Source organism: Hemicordylus capensis, chromosome 5, assembly GCF_027244095.1.
Source record: "Hemicordylus capensis ecotype Gifberg chromosome 5, rHemCap1.1.pri, whole genome shotgun sequence".
Classification (NCBI taxonomy): domain Eukaryota; kingdom Metazoa; phylum Chordata; class Lepidosauria; order Squamata; family Cordylidae; genus Hemicordylus; species Hemicordylus capensis.
The window spans coordinates 247,724,859-247,737,348 of record NC_069661.1 but is presented as its reverse complement, the minus strand read 5'-3'; the positions used below and the strand labels follow the sequence as shown (position 1 = coordinate 247,737,348).

General features: G+C 47.4%; 1 protein-coding gene across 4 annotated transcripts in view; it reads left to right on the top strand.

The window, feature by feature from the left end:
- PROSER2 (proline and serine rich 2) overlaps nt 1–12,490 on the top strand; it is a 61,499-nt gene that overhangs the window by 13,983 nt on the left and 35,026 nt on the right. The window contains exon 1 of one of the 4 annotated variants that reach the window (XM_053258701.1): nt 11,441–11,459. The exons of the other annotated variants lie outside the window; for them this stretch is intronic. The gene's annotated coding sequence lies outside the window, so the exon portion shown is untranslated. Of the gene's footprint in view, nt 1–11,440; nt 11,460–12,490 lie in introns of those variants that run through there. 4 annotated transcript variants of the gene reach the window in all.

The following is a 12,490-nucleotide window of genomic DNA, read 5'->3' as shown; positions in this document are numbered from 1 at the left end:
TGATAGCTTGATCCATCACTCCTGAGCCCTCAGACTGCTTCATATACATGTTATCTCAGAAATCTATGCAATAATCATGTCAGATAAGCCTAGTGCTAATATCCACTTGCTGACTCAGTTGGATTGAACAGAAGTTTGCCTAAAGCTGCCTAGTGGCTTTATGGTTTGCAGCCTAGACTAAATTGAGCTGGATGGACCAGCTGTCTGGCTTGCTGTATGGCAGATTCATATGTCAAAAATAACAGTGTGGTGTAGTGGTTAGAGTGTTGGACTAGGACCGGGGAGATCTGAGTTCAAATCCCCATTCAGCCATGAAACTCACTGGGTGACTCTGAGCCAGTTGCTCTTCTCTCAGCCTCACAGGGTTGTTGTGAGGATAAACATAACCATGTACACTGCTCTGAACTTCTCAGAAGAAAAAGTGGGATATAAATATAAAAATTTAAAAAAGGATGGAGATCTAAGTGGGAAGATCAATGTCTATTAGGAATGCAACAAATATACCCCGCTTTTCAACAAAAGTCCCCAAAGCGGTTTAACATAAATAAATAAAATGGCTCCCTGTCCCAAAAAGTTTCACAGTTTTTTAAAAAAACATAAGAGAGTCACCAGCCATAGCCACTGGAAGAATGTCGTGCTGGGGATGGATAGGGCCAGTTGCTCTCCCCCTGCTCAATAAAGAGAATCACCACTTTAACAAGGTGCCTCTTTGCTCAGTTAGCAGGTAGGGCTGTGCACGAACCAGTGTTTGGTAGATTGGTGGTGGTGGTTACCTTTTTAAGGAGCAGAGAGGGTGCTCATGCCCCCCCCCCCCAATCGCATCATGCATACACACTGGCCGCTCCTGGAGTCCAATGCTGTCTGGGGCAGCAAGGAGGTACTGCCTCCCTATGCCAGCGATTTTGGAGACTGCGCCAGTGGAGGAAACATGGTGAGGGGATGAGCACCCCCTTTGCTCCTTGAAGGTAACCCCCCGCTGCCAAACTGGTCTGAACTCTGGAGCTCCAAACTGGTTCAGTGGTCTGGAAAGGGCCGCCGAACCGGGTTCGTGCACATCCCTACTAGCAGAGGCAACAGTGTTGGCCAAACTATTATTAGGCCAACAGTGAAGGGTAGTTTCAGGTTCCATAGAACCCTTTCAGGCTTCACAGAACTTTTCAGATGACTTAAGAGTTCTGTGAAATGCATAGGCTTGCCCATTCCTGGGCCAACCTGTTGGCCCAACACAAGTAGACAAGAGGATCCTTTTTATCCCCCTTCACTGTGAGGGTGTGTAAAATCTCTGTATTTCCAGGTGTTCGCCCCTCAAGCAGTCACAGATTTGTGAAGGCAAGGGATCTCTTAGAAGTAATGGTTGCAATCATCTCTTGTACTCCTTGCCAAAAAAGCTATGTTTCTGTAGCTGATTTAATATACGACTCTGCGAGGTGTCTGAATTGGCACCTTGTTTGTTAGAGCCTTCGCACAAAGGAGGCTTTGGGGATCGAACTTGCCAGCAGACCTTCAGGGTGGGGAATGTGACCCCCTCACTAACCTCTCCTGCATGGCATTTTCTTCACTCTTCATGCTATTGATAGCTGTTGCGGACATATCCAGTTGTTGGGCCTCATTACCCTCCGCCCAGCCCCAATCCTGGAATTTTACAGACCGCTGCTTGGAAGAGAGGCTTAACTGTTGGGACCCTGGAAAGTGCCGATGTCTCAGCTATGCCCAAGTCAAGGGGGACAGGTGGAGCTATGTGTTGTGGCCTTGGCCCACGCATGTTTTCAAACCTCAGCTCCGTTTGCGAAACGGGGAGAATTGGCGGGAAGTGGGTGTGCTTGACTTCACTCACGCTTGCCAGGTTTCTCCCACAAATGCCTTCTAAGACAAATTCTCTCTCCCCACCCCACCTCCTGCTGAACTTGCTTCCAAACTGGTCTTGGAGCCCTGCTTCGCAAAAATAGCCTGCAAACCCCAAACGTGAAGCTAGGAGAGCTGCCACTCCTTCGTGCCACGGTGTGCTCTTGAGGATGCTTTCAGACAGGAGCAAGCATGCATTGCTAAGCGGGGGCTGCCCTGGTTTGTATTTGGATGGGAGACCACGTGTGTGAGTGGCTACGGGGCCACTCTGGGAAGAGCACCTGCCTGCTTGCATGCAGAAGATCCCTCCCTGGCAGCATCTCTAAGATAGGGCCGAGAGAAATTCCTGCCTGCAACCTTGGAGAAGCCGCTGCCAGTCTGTGTAGACAATACTGAGCTAGATGGTCTGATGGTCTGACTCAGTATATGGCAGCCTCCTGCGTTCCTATTCCTTTCTTGAATGTGACATATGAAACTGTCACTGACCAGCAGTAGCTCTCCAGGGTTTGACAGAGGACTGTCCTTCCCATCCCTGCCTGGATATGCCAGGCATTCAAACTAGGACCTTCAGCATGCAAAGCAGATTTTCTTCCACTGAGCTTCAGCCCCATACTCCAAGAAGGAGGAAGCCGCAGCACAGCAAGCTGACTTTTACTGAGTCCTACCATTGGTCCGCCTGGCTCAGTATCATCTGCTCTGACTGGCAGCAGCTCTCCAGGGCTTCAGCCTCTATGGCAGTGCCAGGGATCGAACCTGGGGCCTTCTTCATGCAAAGCAGGCGAGCTGCATCCCTTCCCCTCTGGATTTCCTCCTAGCTCAAATGACACATTAGTGACTGAGCAGCATTGCAGGTGACATAATGCAAAAGGTTTCACACACACACACACACACACACACACACACACACACAGACACACACACACAGTTTGCTATTTCTTTTAGAGCTCCTCAGAGCTCTATATTATCTAGTCTGTGGGGTGGAATGGGAAGCTGCTCTAAAGAACGTAGGAAGCTGCCATATACTGAGTCAGGCCCTCGGTCCATCTAGCTCTGTATTGTCTACACAGACTGGCAGCAGCTTCTCCAAGGTTGCAGGCAGGAATCTCTCCCAACCATATCTTGGAGATGCTGCCAGAGAAGGAACTTGGAACCTTCTGCATGCAAGCAGGCAGGTGCTCTTCATGCAGGCCCCATCCCCTAAGGGGAATATCTTACAGTGCTCACACATCAAGTCTCCCATTCATTTGCAACCAGGGTGGACCCTGCTTAGCTAAGGGGACAAGTCATGCCTGCTGCCACATCTGGTGGGCCACTGTGAGAAACAGGATGCTGGACTAGATGGGCCTTGGGCCTGATCCAGCAGGGCTGTTCTCATGTTCACAAGACCAGCTCTCCATCTGGCTGCCGCCAGAGAGTGTGTTCTAGTTGCCAACACATCAGCTCCTTAAAACACTTCTCGTCCCTGTGGAATGTGGCATGGCTCAATCTCTTGAGCTGCCTATGGGGCTGAAATAGACTTCTTGCCTTGCAGGCATTTCTGCCCTAATCCTCTGGATTATAGGGTGGGGCCGTAGCTCAGTGGTAGAGCATTTACTTTGGTGCAGAAAGTCCCCGGTCCAATCCATGACAGCATCTCCAAGTAGGGCTGGGAAGGACTCCTGCCTGACCCCTTGGAGAGCCACTGCCAGTCCATGTACAGTACCGAGCTAGATGGACCAAGGGTCTGACTTCACTATAAGGCAGCTTCCTATGTTTACATTGTCCTCCCTCCCTCCCTCCCTCCCTCATAATCATAGTCCCTGTAGCTCACTGCAATTAGGACTGCAGTTTACAGCGTGGTGTAGTGGTTAGAGTGCTGGACTAGGACCGGGGAGACCCAAGTTCAAATCCCCGTTCAGCCATAAAACTAGCTGGGTGACTCTGGGCCAGTCACTTCTCTCTCAGCCTCACCTACTTCACAGGGTTGTTGTGAAAGAGAAACTCAAGTATGTAGTACACTGCTCTGGGCTCTTTGGAGGAAGAGCGGGATATAAATGTAATAATAATAATAATAAATTAAAAAAATAATATCTTAGGACATTTGGCAGAACTGAAATACAATTTGTTTAAATTCAAGATGCCGTGAATATTCACTTGTCTCCTTCTTTAAAGTTTTGCACAATGTGATGTCTGTCTTTCAGGCACCATTTTTGTGTGTGATGTTTTTAACTTGGAGGAATGCAGGCTTCCGGCTTGTAGAGCTGCTTAGATTCCCCCCCCCTTAGAAATCCTAGGCCTACTCGCTGGAGCCAGGAGTAAATTGGCGGCTTGATACTCCTATTTTACGGGTGAGGAACAAGTTGAAAGAGAAGCAGTGTAGCCTGTGACCAGCTATGGGAGATCAGGATTGTAGTTTTACCGGGTTTTGAAATTTTGGGAGTCCGAAGTCTGTTGGGAAACTGACCTACTGCAAACCATCCAGATATCTAGGGGTGTGCATGATTGTTTTGGCTGGGTGGGGAGCAGTACCTTTCAAGATAAGTAAAATAGGTCCTTACCTGCTCCTCCACTGCCCCACTGATTTTCTGGGCATGGCACTGCACCACTCAGAGGTCTGTGTGCAACCGCGGGTCTTCACCCAACTGCCTGTGCATGGTGGTGGGACACACATGGCTGTCGTGCATGCGCTTTACTCGTGCTTATAGGTACTGCTCCCTTCCCTGCCAAAATGATTCGGTGGAGTGAGCCAATTCGATTCGACACATCCCTACTGGATGTGCCGAATCGATTCGTGCACACAGACAATCTACGGTTAGACAATGGTTCTCAATCCTGTGCCCCCAGATGATGTTGGACTACAACTCCCATCATTCCCAGACTTATGGCTGGAGATGACTGGAGTTGTTGTAGTCCAGCAACATCGGGGGACACAAGGTTGAGAACCCCTGCAGTAGTCCCTGATCTTCCTTTTGTCTACTGCTCCCATTTTAATTATGGAATAGATCTAAGTTGCCTTGTTGGTCCAGAAGAAAGTCTTCCAAGCAGAGCCAAGAAATTCTCAAGTGCCAGGAATTTAGACTGCCTCGTGCAAAATAAAATATAAATTGAGGCTGGTACGTAAGAATTATTTTTCCAGCCTTGTCAATAGGACTAAAGCATGTTTGAGAAGGCAAACCAGTTCAGTGGGCAGAACTGATGGCTTTGGAGCACTTCAAAGCCTGAAGATTATTCCTGTGCTGCTTAAAAGCTTACTAGCATCACTGCACCGATCAACAACAATCACCTGGACTTCTTTGGATCCTTTATTTATTTAGTACATTTATATACCACCCCCCACAAAAATTCCCTGGGTGGTTCACAATATAAAGTTATGGGTTATAACTGATCTCAACAGACATAACTATATTTAATGAACATGGTATTAAAGGCAGCAGGTTAAGGAGGGTAAATCAATTTATTTGGATAACTTATCTCATTCAAGTGCCATTGTATATCACTTACAACATGGGAACACCCATGCAACCCTTTTGCGATAGGGTTGCCAGGTTGCACCCTGGAGACTCCGCCTGTACCTATTCAGAGTTGTTAGCTGTAGTGATCAGCCTCCCCTCCCCACTAAAGAATCAACAGGAAGTGAACCCTTGTCTTGACTGACACACTGGTGAACTCCAGGGTAGCCAATCAGTATACCAAGTGGATCGGACCTAGAGAGCGGTTGCTGGGAATTCTGGGAATAAGAAGGGCAGTCTTTGTTGGAGAGAAGCACATGCGGAGAGGCTTAGTGAGGGGCGATGGAGTTTGCTCCCATGGTCAAAGCCAACATGGAGATTTCTCTCATGGAATAACTCTGTAGATCCTTAAAAGAAAGGATTGCGGGAAGCTTGATCCTCCTTAGGAATTGGGTGAATTCAAGGGGACGGGAATTCAGCAGAGGGAACAGTTTGTTAGTCAGATTTTGCGTTAGCATTTCTGTTTCTTTGTGTGCACGCTTTTGCATATTCCTGATACGGGTCTATTATTTACCTGTAACATAATTAAAATAAGAAACACTAGCCTATGCCCATCTTACCTAGAGTGTTGCAAAAGACTCTAAAAACATTTAAGTGTGCCTAAAGACAACGTATTTTTGTAACTTACCAATTTTTTTAAACTGTATTTAAAGTTGATAGAGCCTCAGACAGAAGCAGATTGTAGTTTTGGTTTTTTTAGTACTTTTCTTTTTACAAGTCTCTCCGAGTTGGTTTTTAACTTGGGGGAAAGCAGGGCGGGGCAAAATGGGTAGTTCTTTGGTGCAATCACATCCTCAAATGATCTGAAGCTATTCGTTTTCTCACCACGTGCAGGCTTGTACATGGAAGATTTTTGTACTGGCCCAAGAGCAAAATAAAGAGAGTTTCCTCGGGGATTCCACCCCAAGCCTAGGGAGGTTCAAGCTCTGTCAATAGGAGGGGTGGCGGCGGCAGCATTTAAAACCTACCAGGAATATAGAATAGTTTTAGGAGAAACTTAGCCAGGCAGCTCAAGCAGAGAAGATCCAGCATTTCTTTCCCTCACATGAGTTTGCTCTGAGACTGAGGCTTTAATCTGCTACATTACCAAAGGAGCAGATGTGGCATTTTCATTTTCTCTTGAATGTTACTTCCTCATAGTGGAATCAGGTGTTTGTGTCAGAGAGGAAGGTTAAAGGACTGGAGGGGAACCAGCAGGATAGGCTTGGCTTCCCTGTCTCCCAGTTCAGGGGGAAACTCTAAAGGCCTAGGGGGGCATCTCTAGATTGCAATGCAGCCTAGCAACCTCTTCAGGTATTGGAGATAGGAATATAGGAAGTTGCCTTAGACCGAGTCAGTTCCTTGGTCCATCTAGCTCAGTATTGTTGACTAGAGGGGTTCCCAACCTGTGGTACTCCAGATGTTGCTGAACTACAACTTCCATCATCCCCAGCCACAATAAACTAATGCTGGGGATGATGGGAATTGTGGTTCAACAACATCTGGAGTACCACAGGTCGGGAACCCCTGTACTTCACAATTTGGCAGCAGCTCTCTATGGTTTCAGGCAGGAGTCTTTCCCAGCCCTACCTGGAGATGCCAGAGATTGAACCCAGGACCCTCAATCACTCTTCACCTAGGTTTCAGTGTGCTTGCCCCACCTCCTACCCCATATGGGGTTGGGGAGAGACAACAGATGGTCTATCCCAGGCAGCCTTTGGGGGGCGGGGTGTCATGGGCTGCTTCTGCTTTCTTGCTCTGTCTTGGTAAGACTTTGCTGTCCAGTCTGGTTTGTGGGCAACTAATGTGTCTTAATGCAAATGCCAAAGAACAGCCCACCACAGAGGCCAACGCTTGCTTAAAACTCAGCCCATGCCTTTACTTGGGCAGGTAAGCAAAGCAGAGTGCTTGAGATATTTCACTTCAGATGGGGCATTAGAAGGTATCTTACAAACCTGCCCGTTCAGAAACCCTTGGAGAGCTTCCTTGAGTGTCCCCACCCTTAGGGGGAAGTAGCTTCAGGGGACAGGACATGGTTGACCGCGGTGCCCAGGCTGTGGAATACTCTCTCTGGGCCCTTTGCTTTTGTCTTTTGGACATTACTTTTTGCCTGGTCAGGTTTTTGATAGCCTTTTAAATTACGGGACTCCTGCTCATAAGTTTCCTGCTGCCGTTTTCTCTCAAATGTTTTAGTGTGTTTGAATGTTTTCTAGTAATACTGCTTTAAATAGCGTTGTAAGCAATCTTGGAAAACTACTTTGGGTCAAAAGGTGGGATAGAAATCTTGCCTTCCCTGTTCAACAGGTGTGAGGGTTGAGTTGCTGCTTTAACTTGAAACACAGAATTCTGCCCCGAGTGTGTGCACCAACTTCATTTCAGTACCTCCGTGTTCAAGGGAGTGTGTGTTGCAAATGGGGAATGTTTAACAGGCAAAATTAAAACAAAGCCCTTGCTGTTCCTGGCTGATTGAAATAAATGGAAAAGCAGCTTTTACAGCGCTCCTGTAACCTTTAAGTGAAGGCTAATACATTGGTAGTTGTTGCAACTGGGAAACTGTCTGGTTCCATGAAGTCCACAGGAATATTTGCTCCTATGAGTTAATAATTCTACCCTATTTACCCAAATATAAGATAAGGTTTTTCCCCCCTAGTTCTCGCTTGTTAAATATGGTGGTGGGGTGGAGGGATCCTCTTAGATTCAGTCCCCTTTCTTTTAGGTAAATGCAGGTATAACCTGTATTTAATCGCTCTCTTTTAAAGCATTGTCTTACATTCAGTGTCACCTTCTATTTGGGTAGATATGGTATTGCAAAAGGGAGATTTGAGACTGAAGCTGAGGAAAGCTAAAATATTTGTGAAATGGTTGGTTATGGTCTTGAGAGGAATAGAGGTGGGGCCTGAGGTCACACAAGTTTCTGTTGATTTCTTGGTACCATTAAGCTGCATTAGGATTTCGTAGAATGCTTATGTCTGAATTCTGTTAAAGGTTAGCATCATGTGTGTGTGTGTGTGTTTCCCCTATCTTTAAAGGTTAAAATAGGCAACCTAGTAGCTGGCTTCCGAAAGTAGGGTGGACAGTGGTATGTTAGATTTCTGCTGCCTCTTCATTCCTGCCACACCTTATTTTGACTTGATGGGGCGAGATGCCGTTCAGGCAGCCAAGAACAAAATTCCTCTTGACGTCAAGGTGAATTCGCGATCCCCTGCCTTGCTGCTGCTGCTCTGCTGAAGTTCAATTTAATGGCGATCTTTAAAAGCAAATAAAATGTTTCGATAGCAGTAAAATCTGAAGATAACGGGCCAAGTAGAATGTGATTTAATTAGAAGAAGTGAGATAAGAGGTAGGAATAAACCGTGGGTACCCGGAAAACAATTAATAGGGGATTTGTTCAGCCCAAATGATCACACTGCTGCTTTGGGAAATCTAAATGGGGGACACGGAGACCGTGCCTGCTTGCCAGACCGTAGCTTGGAGCTGCTATCTTTGTCTTCGGTGGCAGAAGGCCAAGGATCTGCAATGCGGTTTGCCTGGTATCTGCTGAAGTCTTTTTTAACTGCTAAATAACTGTTTAGGAAACTTCAGAATGAATAGGAGCTGGAGAAATAGAAATGTGAAGTTGGGAACGCAAGAAGCTCTCCGTCAGACCTTTGTTCCATCTTGCTCAGCATTGTCTACATTGAGAGGCAGCAGCTGTCCAAGGCTTCAGTCAGGAGTCGCTCCCAGCCCGACCTGGAGATCCTGCCCGGGTCTGAGCCTGGGGCCTTCTGCATGCAGAGCAGACGTGTGCCACTGAGGAATGGCCACATCCCAGAAGAACAGCCCTGCTGGATTTCCCATAGGAAGTTGTCTTATACTGTGTCAGAGCATTAGTCCCTCTTAGCTTAGTATTGTCTGCTGCAGGGGACCCCAACAGGGGGTCCTAGTATGCCAAGGGCTACTTGAAGGAGCTCCCAGGGGGTACCCGGAGCCCTCCTACCTCCACACATCCAGCCACACTATTTGTTAGGATTGCTGGCTTGAAGCTGACTTGTCCTCAGCGAAGTGTCTACTGCAGAAGGGGAGGGAGGAGGTTGAAGATGCTCCTCCTCCTGCTCCTGATTGGCTGGCTACCTACTGAAGCTCAGTGTGCCCCTCCCCTCAGCCTGACTGACAGGCTTCAGACGATTAGCATTGAGCAGCACTCCCATTCCAAATTAATGGAAATTACTTGTCCCATTAGTTTCAAGACTGCTTATGAGTAACTTCGTTACAATGTGAGCCAGTGACCATAAGAGAGAAGGGAAGAGAGCTGGTCTTGTGGCAGCAAGCATGACTTGTCCCCTTAAGCTAAGCAGGCTCCACCCTGATTGCATACGAAAGGGAGACTAGAAGTGTGAGCGCTGTAAGATATTTCCCTTAGGGGATGGAGCCGCTCTGGGAAGAGCATCTAGGCTCCAAGTTCCTTCCCTGGCATCTCCAAGATAGGGCTGAGAGAGATTCCTGCCTGCAACCTTGGAGAAGCCGCTGCCAGTCTGTGTAGACAATACTGAGCGAGATGGACCAATGGTCTGACTCAGTATATGGCAGCTTCCTATGTTCCCTATGTTCCTAACTGTCTTTCTAACTGTAAAACTGAAACTTTGTTTGTGTGTATAACTAACACAACTCACACTCACACATTTAAATGTTATAGTTATGAGATGGGCTATGCAAGTCACTGGCTTACATCCAGTTTAAGTTACTCTTAAGCGATCTTACTGAAATTAATAGAACAAGTTCACTTCTACCATTAATTTCATTGGAAGTACTCATGAGTAACTTAGCCTGGATGTAAGTCAGTGACCTTGTCTCAGAACTGTTGTTTAAATTTGTGTGTGTTCATATAGGAGTGTGTGTGCACACACACACACACACACACACACACACACACACACACACACACACACACGGTACCTGAGCTGAAGGTTTGTGACAGAAGGGATTCATTTAATGTACAAAGTAGGGAGCCATTGGTCTACCGTGACTGGTAATAGTTTTCCAAAATTCCAGGCTGGGGTCTTCCCTAGCTTTACCTGGAAATGCTGGGGATTGGATCTAGGACCTTCTGCATGCAAAGCAGATACTCCACCACAGAGCTATGGCCCCACTCCAGCCTATGGCCACCTCCAGCCATAAAGGCAGGATGCCTCTGAGTACCAGTTGTGGGGGAGTAACAGCAGGAGAGAGGGCATGCTTTCACCTCTTGCCTGTGGCTTCCAGCGGCATCTGGTGGGCCACTGTGTGAAACAGGATGCTGGACTAGATGGGCTTGGGCCTGATCCAGCAGGGCTGTTCTTATGTTTTTACGTTCACTTCAAGTTCATATTCTGAAGTGGGGAGAGTAGCTTTAAAATGTGATCATTTTCCACTAACAGCTTAACAGAGTTGGTTGGAATCCTTCTCTGAAAAAGCGACCAGTCCTTCAAAATGCACGGAGGCACACCTACAGCATTGCTTCGCTCCCTACATCCCAAACACCTTTCAGCAACATGACTGGTTCAAGATGGCAGCACTTACTAGTGACACGATGAGCTCACTGTCCAAAGTCTAAGCGGCTGAAACAAAGAGAGAGCCAATCCATGGGGAAAGCAAATAAAGCAGAAGGTTCTTTTTGAAGCTCTGGGGAAACAGAGAGATCCAGCAGGCAGGCAGAGGCAACCAGTCAGGTGGGGCTGGCAGAAGACAGAGGAAGGAGAATGCTGAAGAACGCCAGGGAGCCAAGGAGTCGGGTAGGAGAGGGGGAGCACAGCTTGTGCCATGCCACATTCTTCCCCCAGAGAAGTCTAGTGCATTTATTTATAGTGCCAAGGGCCAATGGGAGGGCCCCTAGCTGTTGCCCAATTCTGACCCAGCAGAGGTTGGCTGGTATTTTGAAGGAAGCTGGTATTCTGGCTTTGTGAATTGGGTTCATTGAGAAGGCTTCTAGCAGGGCTTGACTTGGAGAATGTGGTGGGCGCAGGAAGGGGGAACAGCCTCTTGGGTTCTTTCCCAAGCAGTTGATCAGTCAAAACCAGGTGCAGGACCACCTTGTCTACATACAGTTTCCGGCCGTGACCAGACAGATGCCTCTGTACGTTCTCAAGTGGGATGTGTTGAGTTCTCCTCTTGATCTTTGGCTTCTGGCATTCACAGGTATATTGCCTTTGCACATGGAGGTTTCATTGAATGTTTGGCTATTGATGGGGCTCTTAGCTATAGGGCCCATTCTCATGACCAAAAGCTGGGTAGGAGGAGTGTCCAGCCAGGCTCCAAGCCCTGTGTGTGCTCCTTTGAAATAGTAATGTGTCAGCAAAAATCCAGGCAGGAAAGCAATTGTGCGCTAGCTGCATTTTATCTAGGGTGGATGAAAAGCACATCCTGCCCGGATCATGGCTAGCCCGCGATTACTTTCCTGTCCTACCTCAATTTGTGCCAACACCACACGACTGGTTGTCGGGAGTGTAGGGATATGCACAAATCGATTTTTGCAGTTCAATTTGAGGTTGAATCAAATCAGCCAGGTTTGATTGGAACTCAAATCTGCAAACTCAGATCTGATCAGATTCTATTACAGTTGGATTTGATTGGTATTCAAATCGATTTGACTCACTTTTAAAAGTCCAGGGGGCACCAGCATTGAGTGGTGTGTAGGTCCCCATGGGTGCCACCTACCACCCAATTTCAAGGTGGTTAGGCACTCAATTTTTTAGTGATTTTGTATCTTTCCACCATAGGGAATAATGGGGATTTGAAGCAGCTCTAACCCAGATCCCTCCCTCCCTCCCTCTCTATCTATCTCTCTCTCCATCTATTTTAAAAAGCTAAGCTCTAGCCCTTGTAGAAGTGGATTTATGGAGCAAAATGTGCAGTCACTATTTTTGCAGTGTATAGACCCACTGGTGTGTAAAGACTTTTCGCCATAATGAATCCCTGTGAGAATTCGTGACCCACCCATGGAAACATGTATTCATGTTGGCACCAGATGTTCTAGATCATCCCTTTGGCCATTGTGGCTGGGGATGATGGGAGTCGTAGTCCAATATCTAGGGACCCCAAGTGGAGAACTCCTGCTCTAGGACATCTGCAAGGATGCTGTAACAGTTTTCTGCTCTGAGCAGAGGGCTGGATTAGAAGACCTCCAGGGTCCCTTCCAACTCTTCAATCTGATGGTGCCCCTTCAATCA